The sequence below is a fragment of the Pristiophorus japonicus genome, chromosome 16, assembly GCF_044704955.1.
Source record: "Pristiophorus japonicus isolate sPriJap1 chromosome 16, sPriJap1.hap1, whole genome shotgun sequence".
Taxonomy (NCBI): domain Eukaryota; kingdom Metazoa; phylum Chordata; class Chondrichthyes; family Pristiophoridae; genus Pristiophorus; species Pristiophorus japonicus.
Window position 1 is genome coordinate 30,746,218 of NC_091992.1, and position 20,354 is coordinate 30,766,571.

Below are 20,354 nucleotides of genomic sequence, written 5' to 3' on the forward strand. Positions count from 1 at the left end.
GTCACAGTACAATACTTCACGCATGATAATTAAACTGTTTCAAAAGCACATCTTGAATTTTTCAAAGTCTTTACTGAACCATTATGTGATTAAAAATCTGCAGAAACCCTCAAGGACACCTCCACTGGGAAAAGAGCGTGGGCTCAATTTTCCCCAGTGATTTGCAACGTTTCTTTGGCCTAAATGAAAAAATCCAAGTTTCCCCAAACTTTAAGCGCCAGCATGACTCGGGTACAATTTTTTTAGGTTCGTTTTTTTTTTTGCGTAACCTGATGTCTGCGCCAGTTTTTCATAATTATGCAAGTTTGGTCAATTTACATTTCTTCTTGGACGGCATATGTGACCACTCCCGAACAACCTACTGGGCACTTCAGGAAAACCAGCGCATATTAAAAAATCGACGCAGAAAGATATAATTGTTTTTAGGCAAAATTTTGGAGGGAGTCAAGAACACATAAATATGCATAATTAAGCTTAAATTTTTAAAACTTAAAGCGCAGTTAAATGAATTCTTTGTTTTGATTTTTTTCAAAGTGCCACGCCTCCACCGAACGTCTCCAAACCAGGCTTGAGGGTAGGAGTGTCGGCTGGCAAAATCGGTTCCTCGCCCGAACACATCGGCTCGGGGCTTGGCTTGAAAAGATGCCCGGGGGGAGGGGGAGAGTAGGGGTTGTGGAAGGCGAATAGAAAGCATGAGAAGCCTTACACTATGCATCAAATGAAGCCCAGGGGTGGGGGGGTTTCCCGATCATTGCACCTGCTCAGACCTGGGTGTGGTCCATACTAAGGTGTCGACCTTGGGGAAAGCGAGAACAAAGAACCTTGTCCAGCCTGCCTGCCGTTTTGAGCTTCTTGCAAAGGTACAATTTAATCATGGGGGCAATACTGACAATGCCATACCTTGTGCAAGTCTTCTGCATGATGGTGCTGCGGAGGAGACGATTGATTCGACATCATCGCATGAGGAACCTCAGAGCACGTAGGGTGATGGGCAGGAGGTCTTACCCACGTCGGGTATATCGAGACAGGTGTTCGTATCTACACCTGAGTGATGCAGACTATGTCAGAAGGCTGCGTTTCCGGAAAAAAGTTGTAACTGAGATCTGTGAGTTAGTAAAAGCAGACCTGCAACCTAGAAGCTTTAGGAGGACTGCTTTGTCAGTTGAAGTGAAGATTACAGCTGCACTTTCATTCTATTCATCTGTATCATTCCAAGCCACAACTGGGGATATGTGCTCCATTTCTCAACATGCAACACATATCTGCATTCGGCAGGTGACTATATGCCTGGAGGAATGACTACATGAAGTTCCCCATGATCGCCCAGGCAATGCATGAAAGGGCTGTGGACTTCTCCAGGATTGCTGGCTTCCCAAAGGTACAGGGCTGCAGTGATTATACGCACATCACCTTGCGAGCACCTTTGGAGAATTCTGAGATGTACAGGAAAAGGCTAACACTCCGTGAATGTGCAGCTCGTGTGTGACGACATGCATAGCATCATGTCAGTTGATGCGAGATACCCTGGGAGCACCCATGATGCATTCATCCTACGCGAGAGTGCTATATGTGCCATGTTTCAGCAGCAGCCGGAAGGGCAGAGCTTGCTGCTGGGAGACAAAGGGTACAGCCTTGCCACCTGGCTCATGACATCCTTACGCGTAACCCTGACCGAAACTGACTGGGAATACAACATGTCGCACATTGTGATACGCAGCATAATAGAGAGGACCATTGGCATTTTGAAACAGCGTTGACTGGACCATTCCGGAGGCTACTTGCAATACTCCCTTGAGGTTGTCGGTCAGTTCGCCGTTGTGTGCTGCATGCTGCATAACTTAGCCATCATGAGGCAGAAGACCTACCTGAGGTGAGAGAGGCTGATGATGAGGAGGAAGATGCAGATGACGAGGAGGAGGACGAGGAAGCCGTGCAACTCCCTGAACCCAGGGCACGACAGCGGAGGAGGGCAGAGCCGTTGTGCCCCGTTAACGATTGCTCGAGCCTTGTGTCAGTAGCTCATCCGTGAACGTTTTGCTGCCTGAAGGCTCAGTGGCAACTATTCCACATGGACCATGCTTACTGTTTGGACCTGTTCTGTAATGTGTTATGTTAATGGAACGAATGATGGAAATGATTCTTGTTTACTTCAAAACGTTGTGTTAATAATGGACCAAATAATGTAAATGATTCAGTTATAATTTAAAATATATTTTATTCAAAAGTTTAACAAACATTTGTTTTTACTGTACTTAACTTTAATAAAAATATTCTTGTATCAAACTTTAAAGTTTTCAGTTAAGATCACTTACAAACTTTAAGATCACTTACAAACTTTTAAACTTGTCAATTTACATAACTTACAAAAAAACTTTAATTCGAGAACAGTTACAAAAGTAACAACAATACTAATAACAACAACAGCAACAGCAGCAAAGAAAGGCTGCATCCATCTCTCCTCCACCTTATTCTAAGACCGCCCGCTGCTCTTGGTCGTGTTGACTCCACCTCTACCCGCAGGCAGTGGCGCAGCGTTTCTCGGGTTGGTACCAAGCTTATTCTTTCGAACATCTCCGGTAATACGCACTTCTTGATGGGGGGATGGGGGGGACAGGTGGTAATATGGAAGGCTTGGCTTGGGCCTCTTCAGAGGCTGGTCTGGGGATTGCAGTGGGAGTGGCAGTTGATTCCGTCAATGGGCGCGCGGTCTGGGCGTGTTCCCTTATTGCAGCAGCTAACTCCAACATTCACGCCCTCGTTCGCCGACAGTGTCTCAGCTACCTGTGACGTGCCCTCCCTCATGTTGAGCAACAGTGTGTCAACTGCCTGAAACATTCTCTCCCTCGTGTTCACCGACAGCGCATCAGCTGCCTGCGACATTCCCTCCCTCGTGCACCGATGTTGTTTCCGCTGCCTGAGATATTCCCTCCCTCATGTTCCCGGACAGTGTTCCCATTTCTCGTGAGAGTGTTGTCTCCCGACTGTCCCAATACCTCATCACCCACTCCACTGATGGTGTCCAGGAGTGATCGGGTAAGGTCAATGTTCTCCGCACTCATTGCCATCATCTGAACCACATCTGTTACATCCTGCACCTCAGGAGGCGCTGTTGAGCTCTCCTTCCCCTTCTCACACTTTTTAGAAAGAGCATCTTTCTGCTGGGTGGGACATATACAGATGGTCACATTTACAATGCAATTCCAGTGAATAAATGAAAATATTACTTACTCTAACTACTTGACCAAGGTCCTGCCACTTCTTATTGCACTGGCCTCTCATGGACAGTAATCTTCTGCAAGTTGGTTTCAGCGTTTCTTCATTTCTTCTGGTAAAACTTTTATGTGACCTCTGCTGGTGTCCAGCTCGTGCCATCTGCCCTCAGTCACAGTAACTAGTGCCTCCACTTCATCCTGTAAGAAATTCTTGGTCCTTGCGCCGCGCCACGTTACATCTTGTATTGCAGCTCTGATTTTTCCACTGAGAATTAAAGTTCTCACACACAACTGGCTCTTTAAAAATGGCCGAATGCAGACCGGGAGCTGTACTGGGCATGCGTGCCCATGGGAATCATGTCAAAAACCTTCCTTTTTTTTCGAGCATGTGCAGAAAAGGGTGGGGGACATTGTTTCTTCGACGCAGACATTAGGTTACCACCCCCCCCCCCCGAAGCTACAGGACAGGCTGCGCGGCGCCAATTTAAAGAAATAGAACGGGGAAATTTGCTACTTTTTTGGGGGTATTCCTCTAGCTATACGCCAAAAAACGACATTGGGGAAAATTGAACCCTATGTAGTAGGAACCAAACGAATGCAGTGCCTTAGTCCAGTTATATTTTTGTTTGAACTTTGAAGTTCATACAGGAACATTTAATAATCAAAGAAGTTCTCCCCAATAGGCAATTAGGTTACTAGTCATTTCTAACATTCAAGTAAATAACAACAACTTGCATTTCTGTAGAGTCTTTAATACAGTAAAACATCCTAAGGTGCTTGACAGGAGTGTAATTGGACAAAAATATTGGTACGGAGCCATTAGGGTGGGTGACCAAAATCTTGGTCACAGAGGTAAGTTTTAAAGAGTCTCTTTAGGCCGAGAGATTTAGGGATGGATTCCATAACTTGGGGCCAAGACAGCTGAAGGCATGGCTGCCAATGGTGGAGCGAAGGAAGTCGGGGATGCCCAATGGGCCAGAATTGGAAGAATGCCGAGTTCTTGGAGAGTGTTATGGCTGGAGGAGGTTACACAGATAGGGAGCAGCAAGGCCGTGGAGGGATTTGAAGGATGAGATTTTAAATAAAGTATGAATAGCAGTGTCAGCTGTCTATGGAGTTGCTTGTTTTCACAGCTGGCCACAACAAAACAAATTATTAATGTCTGGTATGAGCTTACAAGTTTGGACAGTTAACATTTCAACATGAAAAACCAGCCAAGCAAACTTAACCATAATTAGTTTCTGATCAAGTAACAACATAACAAAGACTAGCCACCTTCCACAAAATGAATGGCTGTCTCTAAATAGTATTGCGTATTATTCCCCCGACACCAAGACAAAATAACTCTGTCTCACTCACAGCAAATCAGAATTAATTTTAAATTAATACTATTGTGTCCATTTAAAGTCACATAAATGTCATAAGACAAATATGTTACAGTTGGAGGCATGACAAACTTTTGCTAAAATCAATTGTCCTCAATATCCAAAAATAGCCCATTTGAATTATGTTTGATGATCAAACCAAAATGAGCACACTCCAGAAAGGTGAAACATAAGCAGTCCCAAACAAGTCAGAATTTTGGCCAGACCTGGTGCTTTATACTGCACTCATCAGAATGACCAAGAAGTGCACTTACCTGATTTGGAAGTGCCAAAACTGCAAAGAGCGTCTAGCAAGTACTAACAGCTCTTTCTTTATTTAAAAAAAATAGAGCAGCAATTTTGCTATTTAATGAACAAAAATAAATCAGCACCGTAAAATAAAGATAATAAACGCTGACTTTCGAGGCAAATTCCTTGCAGCCAAAATTATATTGACAATTAAAAAAAGTAATGTCGACAAATATGAATGCTTCAGTGAAGGTGGACTTATTTTATGCGTGTGTGACTTCAGAGCACATTGGATTCTTTCCCTTAATTGTGAGATGCAATTTGGAATATAGTGTTTGATTTTAAAAATCACCCAAGGTAAAGATTAACTAGTCATACTTCTCATGACTGTTTGTAGAACATCAGAATGGCTGCCATGGTTGTACACACAACCACCAGTCAGTGCACTTCAAAAGTAATTCCTTGTGTGAAACACTTTGCGATATGCAAGCGTTGTTGGTATGATGATGATGTCAAATCACAAGATAGATAATGTAGGTTATTTGGTCTATTTTAGCTCATTTATTCAGGAAAAAAATAATTACTGGTTCTTTTAATGATCTCATTGTTTTTCCTCTATTATCCTACCTAGAAATTCATTCCGACATCGCTCTGGAAGAAGAAATTGCTGACACTAGTCCTAAAGTTGCCAGTTTGAACCTATATCTTACTTTCACAGTTTAACTTGAAATAGTAGTCTGGATTTATTTTCTTCCTGCACCCTAGGTATAATATCCTTATGGAGCTTCCTTAATTGGTTCCTTACAAGGCTAAAGAGCTCACGGTTCTCCCGTCTTTCCTCACAACACAATCCTCTAATGATGATTTGGCAATATAGTTTATATCCTATTCATTTTGATGTTTGCTGCTTCAGTTTTTTGACATGTTAAGTAGCAATTCTACCAACATCCCATGAATTTGTTTACCTTCACCCATAGCTGTTTCAGTAATATTCACAGAGTATATATGTTGCTACTTTTTTTCTTCCAATATGCATGGTTTGCCTGCATTGCTTATCGTATGGTAGTGTTCCGCCCACATAAATTTTATCTTGCTCACTTTGTAGGCAAATTATCCAACTTATTTTAACTTTGTGTTTGATTAAATCTAAGATACTCCAACAGTTCACACACAGTTATTGTCAGGTTGCAGTGTTAAGAGGGCATAGGTTTACAAATAATACAAATATAGTCTCAGGATGGGGAGGAGAAACATCAGCTCCAGTTACTGCTCCTGATTCACTGTCGCCTGGTAGAAAATAGACGTGTGGATACAGGGCAAGAACATGACCTGAATTTGTTCATGGCTCCCTTTATGGTCGAATAGCCTGGAATCCCAGTAGCCTTGGGAAGCAGAGAAGAAAATAATTCTTGAGGCAAGGAGATCACTGTGGTAACAGTGATAAGAACATAAGAAAGTGATCATTTAGATTTCACCACTTTCTCTGTGGACACCATCTTTACATAGCAATGTTGTGAAGAATGAAAACTTAGCATGATGCGCCAAAATCAAGCCCTTTCACACAACGTGATAATGTGCCACTGTGCAAAATGTAATAACAGCTGTTATTGAGATCAGTTGCTTGCTGTTCAGGATTTTAAACATTTCCCTCCACAGCATTAACATTTTAACAGTTGTCAGTTGAAGGGTAAAACCAGTTTTTTTTTAAATCACTGAAAGGATTGATGGAATGATGCAATCCAAGTTTGCAGTTGTGACTTCACACTCTGAGCTCCCCATCCCAGTTCCACAACTACATGACATGCAAAGAAAAGCCAAGCTATTTCTCCACAGGGAAAGTCACTCTTTGGAGATGTCCTATTGGTCATATTTAGACTATCAGTGGCACTTGTCTCTGACCAGGCTACTTAGATAGGAGAAGATCTTGGAAAAGATCTGCATTCCAGGAGAAATATAGAATGAGGGGAATGTCTTGCTCTGCATACATAAAACATAAAACAGAAGCCTTGAAACGTTTTCTGGGGGTACAACATATCCATCCGCTTCATGCTTTACTCAGTTTCAAAACTAAGCTAAGATCTGTAAGCACTGCTTCAGTTGACTATCTGGGAAATTTGGCTCTGTGAATTAGTTGCAGTTTTATTTTTCAAATTGAGTAAAGCACAAAGCTACAATAAGCGGAATTACCAATTCATTACTCATTTGTAGAATGTAAAAAATTATACCTCAGATTGTATAACTACAAAACAAGAAGTATGTGAAAAATCTGTAAACTTGGGAATTTGGATTATTCTGTTAAAGAAGATATGAAGAAAGGACTTGCATTTAAATAGCACGACCTTGGGACATCCCAACGCACTTTACAGCCAATGAAGTACTTTTGAAGTGTAGTCTCTTTTGTAATTTCTAAGCGAGTGGGAAAAGATCTGGCAGATGGAATATAATGTGGGAAAATGTGAGATTATCCACTTTGGCAGAAAAAATAGAAAAGCAAATTAAAATGTAATTGGAGAAAAATTGCCAAGTATTGCAGTACAGAGGGACCTGGGAGTCCTTGTGCATTAAACACAAAAAGTTAGTATGCAGATACAGCAAGTAATCAGGAAGGCAAATGGAATGTTGGCCTTTATTACAAGGGGGGATGGAGTATAAAAGTCCTGCTCCAACTGTACAGGGTATTGGTGAGGCCACACCTCGAGTACTGCGTACAGTTTTGGTCTCCGTATTTAAGGAAGGATATCTTTGCATTGGAGGCAGTTCAGAGAAGGTTCACTAGGTTGATTCCGGAGATGAGGGGGTTGACGTATGAAGGTAGGTTGGGCCTATAAACATTGGTGTTCAGAAGAATGAGAGGTGATCTTATCAAAACAGATAAGATAATGAGGGGGCTTGACAAGGTGGATGCAGAAATGTTCCACTCATAGGGGAAACTAAAACTAGGGGGCATTTAAAACTGAGATGAGCAGGAATGTCTTCTCTCAGGTTTGTAAATCTATGGAATTCTCTGCCCCAAGGAGGCTGGGACATTGAATATATTTAAGGCGGAGATGGACAGATTTTTGAGCGATAAGGGAGTAAAGGGTTATGGGGAGCGGGCAGGGAAGTGGATCTGAGTCCATGATCAGATCAGCCATGATTTTATTGAATGGCAGAGCAGGCTCAATGGGCCAAAGGGCCTACTCCTATTTCTTATGTTCTTATGTAATGTAAAGAAAAAGGCGAGCATTACACTATACTAACAGAAATAGAATGTGGACAATGCCAGATTGCTCTTTGAAAACAACTTCCTTATCGGAGATATTGGTAGTTGCATTAGTGACTTCTCTCCCCCCACACAAGTACATGGGTCCATTGGCTCAGCAAGGAATCCATGCTGCTCTTGTCTGCTACTAGCTCGATTGGAAGTCATGCTGTCCAGCATCCAAAGTACCTCTCTTTGATATCTCTAGACCAGTATCAAGGTTGGGAAATTATTTGGATTTCTGGGGTATCCATTTTTTCTCTTCCCACCCTCTCTCCCCCTGCCCACTAACCCTCCTGGAGGCATTGACTCTTGCAGGAGTATTGTTAAACAGATGGTGTCTACCATTAGTCATATGTAGCCCTTGAAGATGAATCTTTCAGCAAACTTGCTCAGCTGCAAACCTAATTCTGTCCCTCCATAACATCCACACGTACACAGCCATCAGGATTTGCTAGATTTGATAATGAGCAGGAACCCTGGCTGATTTTTCTTCTCCCCAAACCAGGGGTGTGGAGACTGATTGTACCATTCCTGTGCTGCCCCACCTGCGATCAGCTAACCCAGCACAGACCAGGCATCAAACCTTGGATTTCTTTGTTTGTGTGGCCCAGCTACTCACTGGATATAAACACTCAGGACTTTTTTTTGTAATCGGCTGCTAGTGATCCCATTGCTAATTTCACTGGATTGGCTCCCTGATGACTGAGGGAACTCAAGACAATGGGTGTCAGTTTTCCTTCCTCCGAACAATCAAATATCTTGTACGGGCAAAATGTTTTTCTTTTTTCTTTGGATATTACTTAGATGAGGCTTGAGAGTACTTTCAGTGAATCACTTTTGCCTATTTAGCTTTTCCGATAATGTTTCATTAACCAAACATCATGTAGAATGTTGTTCTTACGGGCACATTATTCTTCAGCATTGTAATATTTTGACTAAAATGAAGTCTGAATATGTGGAACTGAAACTTTTGGATAATGTTCCCCAGAAACAAATCTTCAAAACATTAGATTCAATGGGTCGTTTAAAAGTTTTTTTATTTGTGGCTGCAGGCATTCTAGTTTTTTTGGTGGATTGCACATAACCCAATGCCAAAAAAGCTCATGAGAAGTTATTGATAGAATGGAAATACTGATTTTTTTTAAAGTGGCGCATTATCCTGGGAGTTTTAAGGATCCTTTACACAATACATTGTGATTGTAGTTAATTGCTCCATTTTCAATTACATCTCTAACTTGGTTGGACATCTGTCCAGGGTGTTGCTGTTACTACTTTTCCTTGACTTTTGCTGTCTTTTGTGGCTTGAGTTAGACAATACTGAACTCATCAGAAACATCTGAGGACCATGGCTGAGCACTGGGGAACATTTGCAAAGGTATCTATTTCTAGAAAAGTGCAGCTCAGAATTACTATGTCTGCAACATGTTGTCTGCGTTCAGAAGTTTGAAACAAAATCAATTGAAGCATTGTTTCCATTCAGCATTTACAGGCCGATTATGTGGTGTGCTCGGTGCCATCGTGGCAGGTAGGGCTCGAGTGCCTGTTCATCTTCCTGGCATGCTTCTTTCATCTTGTTTCACTTCAACGATTAAATGCTGCATTTGGGATCCATCCAAACCAACCACCATTATTTTCACTCGCTACTCACCAAGGGCTCTGCAACTTGTAACAGATGCCTTGTGGCTCCCTGAGCTTCTGTGAAAGTAGAGATTCATGTGCCCTCTTTTTTTTAAATCATTGGTTTGTGTTCTGCTAAAATCCTTTAAAGGTTCCAATTACAGTCCACTTCGCAGGGGCGTAGTAGGCAATATAATGAGCTATTGTTTTTAGCATGCTGTAAACATACTCAGTGCAATTAATGTTTGTGTGCCCCTCAAATAAATTCCAAAATGTACATATTAATTTCAAAAATTATCAAAATTGAAAATGTCTGTAAGAGAGTCACAGTACTGAAAAAGTTGCTGCAAACATTGCAACCAAAAAAAAAATCTGAAGTATGCTTCCTTCAAGAGCTCCATTGCGCAAGGAGTTTCCTTTGCACTGATTAAAAATAGGCTTTGGAACGAAAAGCAGCAAAGTCCCAGTACCGAAGCAAGGAAAATGTTCCAGGTATTTATTTAAATATACAGGTATTTGTATGCATTCTGGGACATTAATTAGGTTATGGTACAAAATGTGTGCAAGCACTCTGACATGCAGCCAGAAAATGGTGTGCAGAAAGAATTAGGCTCAAAATGTGCCTAAATCCTCCCTGGTGCGTTTTCTGTGGCTATACGGCTAAACAAAGAATCTGCAGCATCGTCTCTACTTTTTCAAGTGTAAGAAATAATTAGGAATCCACGTCTCTTATGATTTGTCACAAGAAATATTAACTTGATCTCTAACTTAAAATTCTTTCAAACAAATCTGAATAGATGGAAATTCCTACATTCTCCCAGAAACAGAAAATAAATGTCTTAACCTCATATATTTAGATTCCAGTGTTCAGTAACATAACTAGTCTGCATAAGTTAGTTTTAACAGACAACACAGTGAAGTTAATTTTTATCTGGTCTGATCATCGTTCCCTCAGATCATCTCCCTTTCAACACTACCATCATTACCCTTCCCCTTCACAGACCCATACTTGATCATTCTGACTTTGTAAACCCCATCTCCATACTTGCCTTTTCTCTCAAGTCCTTGAACATGCTGTCGCCTCCCAAATCTGTACCCATGTTTGAATCTCTCCAATCAGGTTTCTCTCCACAGCAGTTCTCGACCATTGTCCAGCTAAGTGAGACTACTCTCGCTTACTGCCACTCTTACCTATCCAATTCTAGCCATGGCATCTCCAGCAATGGCTTCTCTTTCTGCAGCTGCACTGTGACCTCTGGAGTCCCCTCCTTTTCTTCATTTAGATGCTGGGGTCAGCTTCCATGTGTGTATACAGGTAACACCCAGCTCCACCTCTCCACCATCAGTCTCGACTTCTCCACAGCCTCTGTATTGTATTGTCAGACTGCTTGTCCAACAATCATTTTTGATGAGCTGTAGTTTCCTCCAGTTAAACATTGGAAAGATTGAAGCCATCGTCTTTGGCCCCAGCCACAAACTCTGTAAAGTTGCCTCCGTTCCTGTCCTTAGCCACTGTCTCAGGTCGAACCAGACTGTTCATTTTTGTACATTCTCCCCTCTCTTCGCCCCACTATTAGTGGCTGTGCCTTCGATCCTCCAGGACCTGCGTTCTGAAATGCTCTCCCTAAACCTCTCCACCTCCCTCTCCTCTTTAAGATCCATTTTACAATCTAGCTTTTTAATCAAACTGTTGTTCATCCTTCCTAAGCTCAGCCTTAATTTTTGATTGCACTGTCAAGCACCTTGGGATGATTTTCTACTATTAAGGCGCAATATAAATGCAAGTTGTTCCTAAAGGCACCATATAAATGTAAATTATTGTTAGGGATGTTATGGTGAGATTTTTCTTTAGTTGATGAATGTCTGACAGTTGTTGGTCTGTGTATATAATAGTTTAAATATTGTGAAACTCCACTGGCAACATGGAGCTCCACTGGCTGGGAGCTTTCATTGTAAAATTGTCAGTGAAGGCCCATGAGTCATAGTGCACTGTATTTTGCAGCAAAAGATGTGGCTGTTTTTTGAGGCAGTGCTATCCAGCCTTGTTATACTATTTGAAAATTGTGTAAATGGTTCTCGTGCTCCGCCATAGCCCACCTCACCCATATAAAACAGGTGCATGTGCCTGGTTGTCCTATAAAGGTAAGCTCTGTTTGGAGTTTTCAGTTTGTAAAGTTTCTTTCTTTTAAGCTGCTAGTTAGTTCCATCTGCATTTTCCTTTGCGCGTTGTAACCTTTTTCTATATTCACCACATTCTTTGCATTGCAAGACTTTCCTTGTCATATCTTTTCCCGCAACAGTCTTGCCTGCAGCTGCAGTTTAATTTAACATAGAAACATAGAAAATAGGTGCAGGAGTAGGCCATTCGGCCCTTCTAGCCTGCACCGCCATTCAATGAGTTCATGGCTGAACATGCAACTTCAGTACCCCATTCCTGCTTTCTCACCATACCCCTTGATCCCCCTAGTAGTAAGGACTTCATCTAACTCCTTTTTGAATATATTTAGTGAATTGGCCTCAACAACTTTCTGTGGTAGAGAATTCCACAGGTTCACCACTCTCTGGGTGAAGAAATTCCTCCTCATCTCGGTCCTAAATGGCTTACCCCTTATCCTTAGACTGTGTCCCCTGGTTCTGGACTTCCCCAACATTGGGAACATTCTTCCTGCATCTAACCTGTCTAACCCCGTCAGAATTTTAAACGTTTCTATGAAGTCCCCTCTCATTCTTCTGAACTCCAGTGAATACAAGCCCAGTTGATCCAGTCTTTCTTGATAGGTCAGTCCCGCCATCCCGGGAATCAGTCTGGTGAACCTTCGCTGCACTCCCTCAATAGCAAGAATGTCCTTCCTCAGGTTAGGAGACCAAAACTGTACACAATACTCCAGGTGTGGCCTCACCAAGGCCTTGTACAACTGCAGCAACACCTCCCTGCCCCTGTACTCAAATCCCCTCGCTATGAAGGCCAACATGCCATTTGCTTTCTTAACCGCCTGCTGTACCTGCATGCCAACCTTCAATGACTGATGTACCATGACACCCAGGTCTCTTTGTACCTCCCCTTTTCCTAATCTGTCACCATTCAGATAATAGTCTGTCTCTCTGTTTTTACCACCAAAGTGGATAACCTCACATTTATCCACATTATACTTCATCTGCCATGCATTTGCCCACTCACCTAACCTATCCAAGTCACTCTGCAGCCTCATAGCATCCTCCTCGCAGCTCACACTGCCACCCAACTTAGTGTCATCCGCAAATTTGGAGATACTACATTTAATCCCCTCGTCTAAATCATTAATGTACAGTGTAAACAGCTGGGGCCCCAGCACAGAACCTTGCGGTACCCCATTTGTCGCCTTTTGTGAGCCTTCTTAAGTTGGGAACTATTCCCTTGACTTTTGTGCTATCTTGTGGTAAAAGAAAGACAAATTTATATAGCGCCTTTCATGACTACCGCACTCAAAGCCAATGAAGTACTTTTGGAGTGTAGTCACTATTGTAATGTATGAAACGCAGCAGCCAATTTGCGCACAAGCAAGCTCCCACAAATTATAAATATTGGCCAGGACACCGGGGATAATGCCCCTGCTCTTCTTCAAAATAGTGCCGCGGGATCTTTTATGTCCACCTGAGTCAGCAGACGAGGCCTCGGTTTAACATCTCATCTGAAAGACGGCATCTCCGACAGTGCAGCACTCCCTCAGCACTGCACTGGAGTGTCAGCCGAGTTTTATGTGTTCAAGTCCCTGGAGTGGGACTTGAACCCATAACCTTCTGACTCAGAGGTGAGAGTGCTACCTACTGAGCCACAGCTGGTATAAGAGGATAAGTCGTCTAAAGATACTGTAGATGTGTCCAACCCGCAGGTGAGCCCGTGTGTCATTTAGTGATTGTGCAACTGGGTTATGATACAGTGATTTGATCTGTGAAGCCCTTGGAAGATGTGAGTATGGCATCCTGAAGGTCTGTCATACTGAAGTATGGAAATGCATGTGATGCAATGATGGAACTGTAAGGGCTTGGCATGGATGAGCAGAATATGTGCAACAGTTTGTGGCTGAGAATCTTAGGCCATCTACCAGGTATAACCTTGTCTTGTCACAATCTAATTTAAGACAATTTTCCCCCACACCTGTTTTAAGCTCTGCAGACACGCACACGTGCCGAGTGCTGGGGAGCCAGCGCCATCCCCGCAACAGCCGGCGCAATGGAGGTTTTCCTGAAGCAGCAGGACCGCAAATACTATTACTTCCAGGAGCGCCTGAACACGTTCATCAACTGGCCTTTCGTCAATGACTGTATGTGCACCCCGGAGAATATGGCTGCAGCAGGCTTTATTCACACCCCAAGTGAGAGTGGTCCTAATGTTGCTCAGTGCTTCTTTTGCTGCAAAGAGCTGGAAGGATGGGAACCTCAAGGGGGGCCTTTCTTTAGTTGAACATCAAAACCATTCCTCGAAGTGTGCTTTCATAGCACTGAAGAAAAAGTTTGAACATGTAACAGCAGAAGAGTTTCTCAAGCTAGACAAGGAAAGAGTAAAGAATATCATGAACAAACACATCTCCGAAAGAATTCAGTCGTTTGAGCAAGAGGCAAAAATTGTAAGAAGCGCAATTGAAGACTTTGTTACTAAAGCCTGCTAGTGATGCAGGATGTTCTCTTATTGTAAAGTTCTTTTTAAAACAAAAAACAATCTGTTTATCCAAAGCTCAATTGAGTTGATCAGAATCCTCAAAGTGAAGATCATGGCTATGTAACGTACAACATACTTCTAAAATTGTCTGTAAACTTTTAAAAAAAACACTAGCATTGTCATCACCTCCTGTCAGGCATGTTGCACTCCTATACCCAGGGGTTCCATGACAAAGCAACGGGTTTGGGTGCAGTTGCTCTCGACCACACCTGCACTTTGTTTCATGCCCTTACATTGGATTTTCTAACACCCTTCGCAGTTTTCACTGCTCTATACCCATCCCCACCTCCCCCAAACCAGTGCAAAAAAAGTGCAACCAAAGTAACACTTAACTTGAGGCAACTGCCTGATGAGGAGAGCTTTAAGGAGCTGGGATTGTTTACTGTGAAGAGAAGGCTGTGAAATATTAGTCAAGAATCTTAAGAGAATGTTTAAGTTGAACATGTTTGAAATGACCACAAAGCCTCGTACTAGGGGACACATACTCAAGCTTAGAAGAGTGAAAGTGCCCAGAGAGGTTAGATTTAACTATTTAACACAGAGGGTGATGAGTATACGGATCAGACTGCCCAGGGAGCCAGATAACGTGGAAACATTTAAGGGCAAATTGGAAATATTTTTGAGGGGGTGGACAATTGAAAGGTATTCATTTTTGGGACCAGCAGATGGACTGCCAAGACTTTTCCAGTTCTGTACTTTACAGTATTCCTTTAAGTCCTTTTGTGTGGGATGAAAAGTCATTTTGAGCCTTTAAAAAGGTTCCATCAATGTTTTTGTCCCTGTATATGGCCACTTCCCTTTAAGTGGATGCATTTCTTTAACACTGAGTAGCAGATTTTTAACGGCTGTATGGTTGTGCAATTTTCATCACACTCCCTGCTTAAGACATAATTGGCCCGAATGTGTAATGTATGTTGCTATAACATATGTGTAGGTAGCTATAAAGTGTGCGTGTAGATGAGCAAAAAAAATAGAAGGAATTTTGTAAGTGGAATAAAGGTAAGCGAAGTATTGATTCAGATACTAGAAATAATAAACTCAGGAAGGGAGAACACACTGGAGCATTGCAGACAGTTGAGTGGAAAATCAAAGTGGACTGGACTCTAGAGGAAATGTACAGCTGATAGAGACAGAGTGTGAGAAGATAATATTACGAAACACCAAAAGAATTTGCTATACTCACAGCTGAGCACGAACTGACACTTGGGGTTACATTTCCTTCCAGCATCATAAATTATGCCCTTCTCTGCAAAGTGATGTAATAGAAATAAAGTTATTATTTATAATGTACAAATCTAGACCTACTTTTAATTTCAGAGGGGTTTAATCATTTGTGGCGTTGATTACGGTAAGTTGGATGGTGCGCTTCTTATAATGACAGAAGGGCTATACCATGTAATGTACAATATACTTTTCTACTGCCAAGTTGAAGTTGTGTTAAAGCTAGCAGACAGTCGTTTTAAGACTGCAAAGTTTAAGAAAGCAAAAGAAGAAAGACTTGCATTTATATAGCGCCTTTCATGACCACCCAAAGTACTTTACAGCCAATTAAGTACTTTTTTTAAAGTTTAGGGCTGGATTTTACGAACCTCGGTTGGTCCGTGGCGGGTGACGTCAGTGACAAGTCCCAGCCCCACTACGTAGAATGATTTTCCCCTGATTGGCTTGTTAAGTCCGCCCAGTGCAATTCCTGGCCAATTGAATAAAGTTGATCTGATTATGTCATTTGATGATGCCGGATTCCTTAAAGGGACCATGCGCAAATTTATTTTGACATTTGTGCTGTCAGTGTTCTACAGCATTGAGGTGCTGCAAACACTGACGAGCATTGCGCAGAGGTGCACAGCTGCACCCAGGCTCTCCCATGTCTCGCTCCATATGCTTATGGAGGGAGTCACAGCACGCAGGGAGGTTCTCTTCCCTTCCAATGGGCGGAAGAGACCTCCCCAGGAGATCAACGCAGCTTGATTGCACATTGCACAGGAGGACGCATCAGCAATGTTGTCAGGAGGACCAGGCTACAGTGGCACAAACCTTTTAATGATCTCAGTGAATCACGAAACATTAGTACAAAGCCACACTCAACCTCATCCTGCTTTGTCACTCATCATATCTTCATCACTCTGCCTTCCCTACCCTACTCCTGCACATCATTAGAGAGGGTGCAAAAAAGATTTACGAGAATGATTCCAGGGATAAGGGACTTCAGTTACGTAGACAGATTGAAGAAGCTGGGGTTGTTCTCCTTAGAGTAGAGAAGATTGAGAGAAGATTTGATAGAAGTGTTTAAAATCATGAGGGGTCTAGACAGTAGATAGAGAGAAACTGTACCCATTGGCAGAAGGGTCAAGAACCAGAGGACACAGATTTAAGGTGATTGGCAAAACAACCAAAGACGACATAAGAAAAAACTTGTTTGCACAGCGAGTGGTTAAGATCTGGAAAATCACTGCCTGAAAGGGTGGTGGAGGCAGACTCAATCGTGGCTTTCAAAAGGGATTTGGATAAGTACCTGAAATAAAAAAATTTGCAGGGCTATGGGGAAAGGGTGGGAGAGTGTGACTAGCTGAGGTGCTCTTGCAGAGAGCCGGCACGGGCTCGACGGGCCGAATGGCCTCCTTCCGTGCTGTAACCATTCTATGATTCTATCCTTACACCAACTTACCTCGCACCTCCACCCATCCCTTTCTATTTACATTATCACTTCCCCATCTCACACTCATCCTCATCCTAGTTCAATCATACCAACTAACAACACACAAGGTTGGTACTTGTGTGTTTTAGCCAGTGTTCGTGTGAAGTTTCTGTTAATGTGCTGTCAAACATTAAAATCATTATTTTCAACACTTTGCATTCTTGGACAGATTTGAGTGCACCTTTGGAAGAGGCTTGTTGAGTTACAGTGAATGATGAGACATAACGGTACCACCTGCAATGCTGATGCTTGTGAAAGGAATGGCTTGGGCATTGTAGGGATGCTTTATGGTGTTAGTGTGGGGTGGTGCCACATTTGGATAAGTACCCGCTCTTCTTCAAAATAGTGCTGTATGATCTTTTATGTCCACCTGAGAAAACGACGGGGCTTGAATCCACAACCTTCTGACTCAGAGGCGAGAGTGCTACCTCACCTCTGAGTCAGAAGGTTGTGAGTTCAGTTGGACTGAGCCACGGTTGACACTCCAACTGCTATAAATAAGCACAGGCCTGGGGTTAATTAGAATTCAGTTCCTGTTTGTTGAGATAAATTTGCAGATTGCCAGATGTTTATGAATTTCTGGTCCAGATCAATCTGCATACTTTCCTCATTATTTTACAGGATGAAGGATTAGTAAAAAGATGAAGGAGGAATAAAATAAGCAGCTTTTGGAGTGCGGGGCATGAGGCAGGAGGGTCGGATTGGGTATGGGGTGGAGGGGAGAAATGGCATTGTAGAAAGTAATGAAGGAAAAGTCACCTTTGGGAAGAGAGTCAAATGGCGGCTCAGAGTTGGGGCACCGGCAGAGCCAACAGGGAGAAACTGTTGGGAACAAGCCCAATTTTAGTAAACCTGAGGAGGATGGTGCTGTAGAGGACAGTGCCATTTGTCCTGGAGATGGAGCTAGAAGGACTTATTAGGAAGTAGATATGATGCACAGGTAAGTTTTTTAAGTTTGACATAAATAGCATAAAGCAAACATCATGACGGAAAAGTATAGGAAGGGTAACACACAGTAAGTGAATACTTTATTCAACACTTGTCGTATACCAGCTGATTTTGGGGGTCATTACTTGTGATGCCTCCAGTACTTGATTTTATGCAGTTTGTATTGGACAAGAACACATTGCATTTTGATAATAGCACAGATTTGTAGATTAGTTCTGTAAACTTTTTTTGATTCAATTTAGTAACAGTTCATTTATAACAATCAGTTGAAGCATGGAGCAAAATTACAAGTTATGTTGAAGTTTGTTTAACAATACTATCAGCACAGCCCCCTAAGGATTTGGAGTATCATTTACTGGATGCTGATGACTTTCAGATGAAAGTTGCAGCAGCTGAACAATATAATGAATTTAAACTTTGAATTGTCTGTAACTGCTGTGGACACTAATTAATATGATTCAGCTGTGGATTCTGTAGTGCCAAAATAGACAGAGTCAGCACCAATCTCATCCACTACACCCAATGATTTATCAAAAGTACACAAAGGAACAGACTTGTGTAGATACACCTATTTACTTTGGGCTCAATTTTCTCCATGCCATTTTTTTGCGTATTGCAAGAGTTACGCCCGTTTTGTTTTGGCCCCGACTACTCCCAAAAAATACCTAGCGAGTTTCCCCGTTCTAATTTTTGAAATTGGTACCGCGCAGCCTGTCCTTTAGCTTCAGAGGGTGGAACCTAATCTAATGTCTGCGCTGAAAAAACAATGCCACACCCGCACCCCCCCCCCCCCCCGTTCTTCTGCGCATGCGCAAAAAAAAAAGACTTTTTGACGTGACTGCTATGGGCGCGCATGCCCAGTACAGCTCCCCGTCTGTATTCGTCCATTTTTGAAGAGCCATTTGTGTGTGAGAACTTTAATTCTCAGTGGAAAAATCGGAGCTGCAATACAACATGCTGCTTTGATGGGTCCTGCCTGGAGAAAAGCAACCACCACTGTACAAGCTTTGTCCACACTCAAAGGAGAGGGTAAGTCCTGCAAATTCCACAGTCTGGCTTTGCTAAATGTTAAGTACTGCGCAGGCTAGCCATGCTTCGGTTCATGGGGATGTCTCTGTCAGCTATGCTTCAGTTGATGCAATGTGCAATGATTCATCATGGTCCTTCAAATGAGCCTGCTGCCTGCGCTGTGTGAGCCTACTCATTGCCACCCTGCCCCCTCCTGTGCTGCTAAACCTTTGTCTGTTCTGTTATATTTTGCACAACTTGAGGCTAACCCTGATGAGGCTGAAGCCGATGCAGAAAATGATTCAGACACGGACGAGCCTGAAGAGGAGAACATCTTCCAATCTCACCTTCCAGACCAAGAGTATGAGGGGGAGGGGATGGATGAAGCCCCCACTCTTGTACTCACTCTGGAGGAGGTGCAGATGCCGCCCATTGAGGTGCCAGGCCCTTTCCTGAGTGGTACGAGTGTTGGGACATTCCATGGTTTCTCACAGTCCAAGGCTGTGGATTCCAGTGGGGTGCAGCGAGGCACACCCAGGGCCCCACCTTCCAAGGGTGCGGGTCCCAGTGGGATGCAGCGAGCCACACCCAGTGTGAGGGGGGGAAGGAGAGCTCAACAGCGCTCTGCTGAGGTGCAGAATCTAACAGATGTGGTTCAGATGATGGCAATGAATGAGGAGAGCATTAACGTTACACAATCACTCCTGGACACCATCAGTGGAGTGGGTGATGAGTTATCGGGACTGTCGGGAGAAGTAACAACACTCTCACGAGAAATGGGAACACTGTCTGGGCACATGAGGGAGGGAATGTCGCAGGCAGCTGATACACTGTTGGCGAACATAAGGGAGGGAATGTTGGAGGTAGTTGACACGCTGTCAGTGAACACGAGGGAGGGAATGTTGCAGGTAGTTGAGACACAGTTGATGAACATGAGGGAGGGAATGTCGCAGGTAGCTGATACACTGTCGGCGAACATGAGGGAGGGAAGTGCCCAGAAGATCTTTTGGGAGTGGTCACATACGCCGTCCTAGGAAAAATGTAAGTTGGCCAAACTTGCTTAAATGTGAAAAACTGCTGCAGGCATCAGGTTACGCCCCTTGACACCCCTATGACGCAAAAAAATCCTATCCGAAAAAAATCATAACTAACTTCTGGCACAGAAACTTTGGGGAAACTCGGATATTTTAATTTACACCAAAGAAACGGCACAGATAACTGGGGAAACTTGAGCCCATACTCTTACTTACATACTTAAAGAACTGAAACAGGCAAGCTATTGATCGGTTATTAAAATCAAAGTTACATGACATTGGTCATG

General features: G+C 42.9%; 1 protein-coding gene and 1 pseudogene across 2 annotated transcripts in view; both read left to right on the top strand.

The window, feature by feature from the left end:
- The window catches only part of crcp (calcitonin gene-related peptide-receptor component protein), a 110,394-nt gene that overhangs the window by 74,695 nt on the left and 15,345 nt on the right, over positions 1 to 20,354 (top strand). The window lies entirely within an intron of this gene.
- On the top strand, positions 13,838 to 14,332 carry LOC139227009 (baculoviral IAP repeat-containing protein 5-like; annotated as a pseudogene).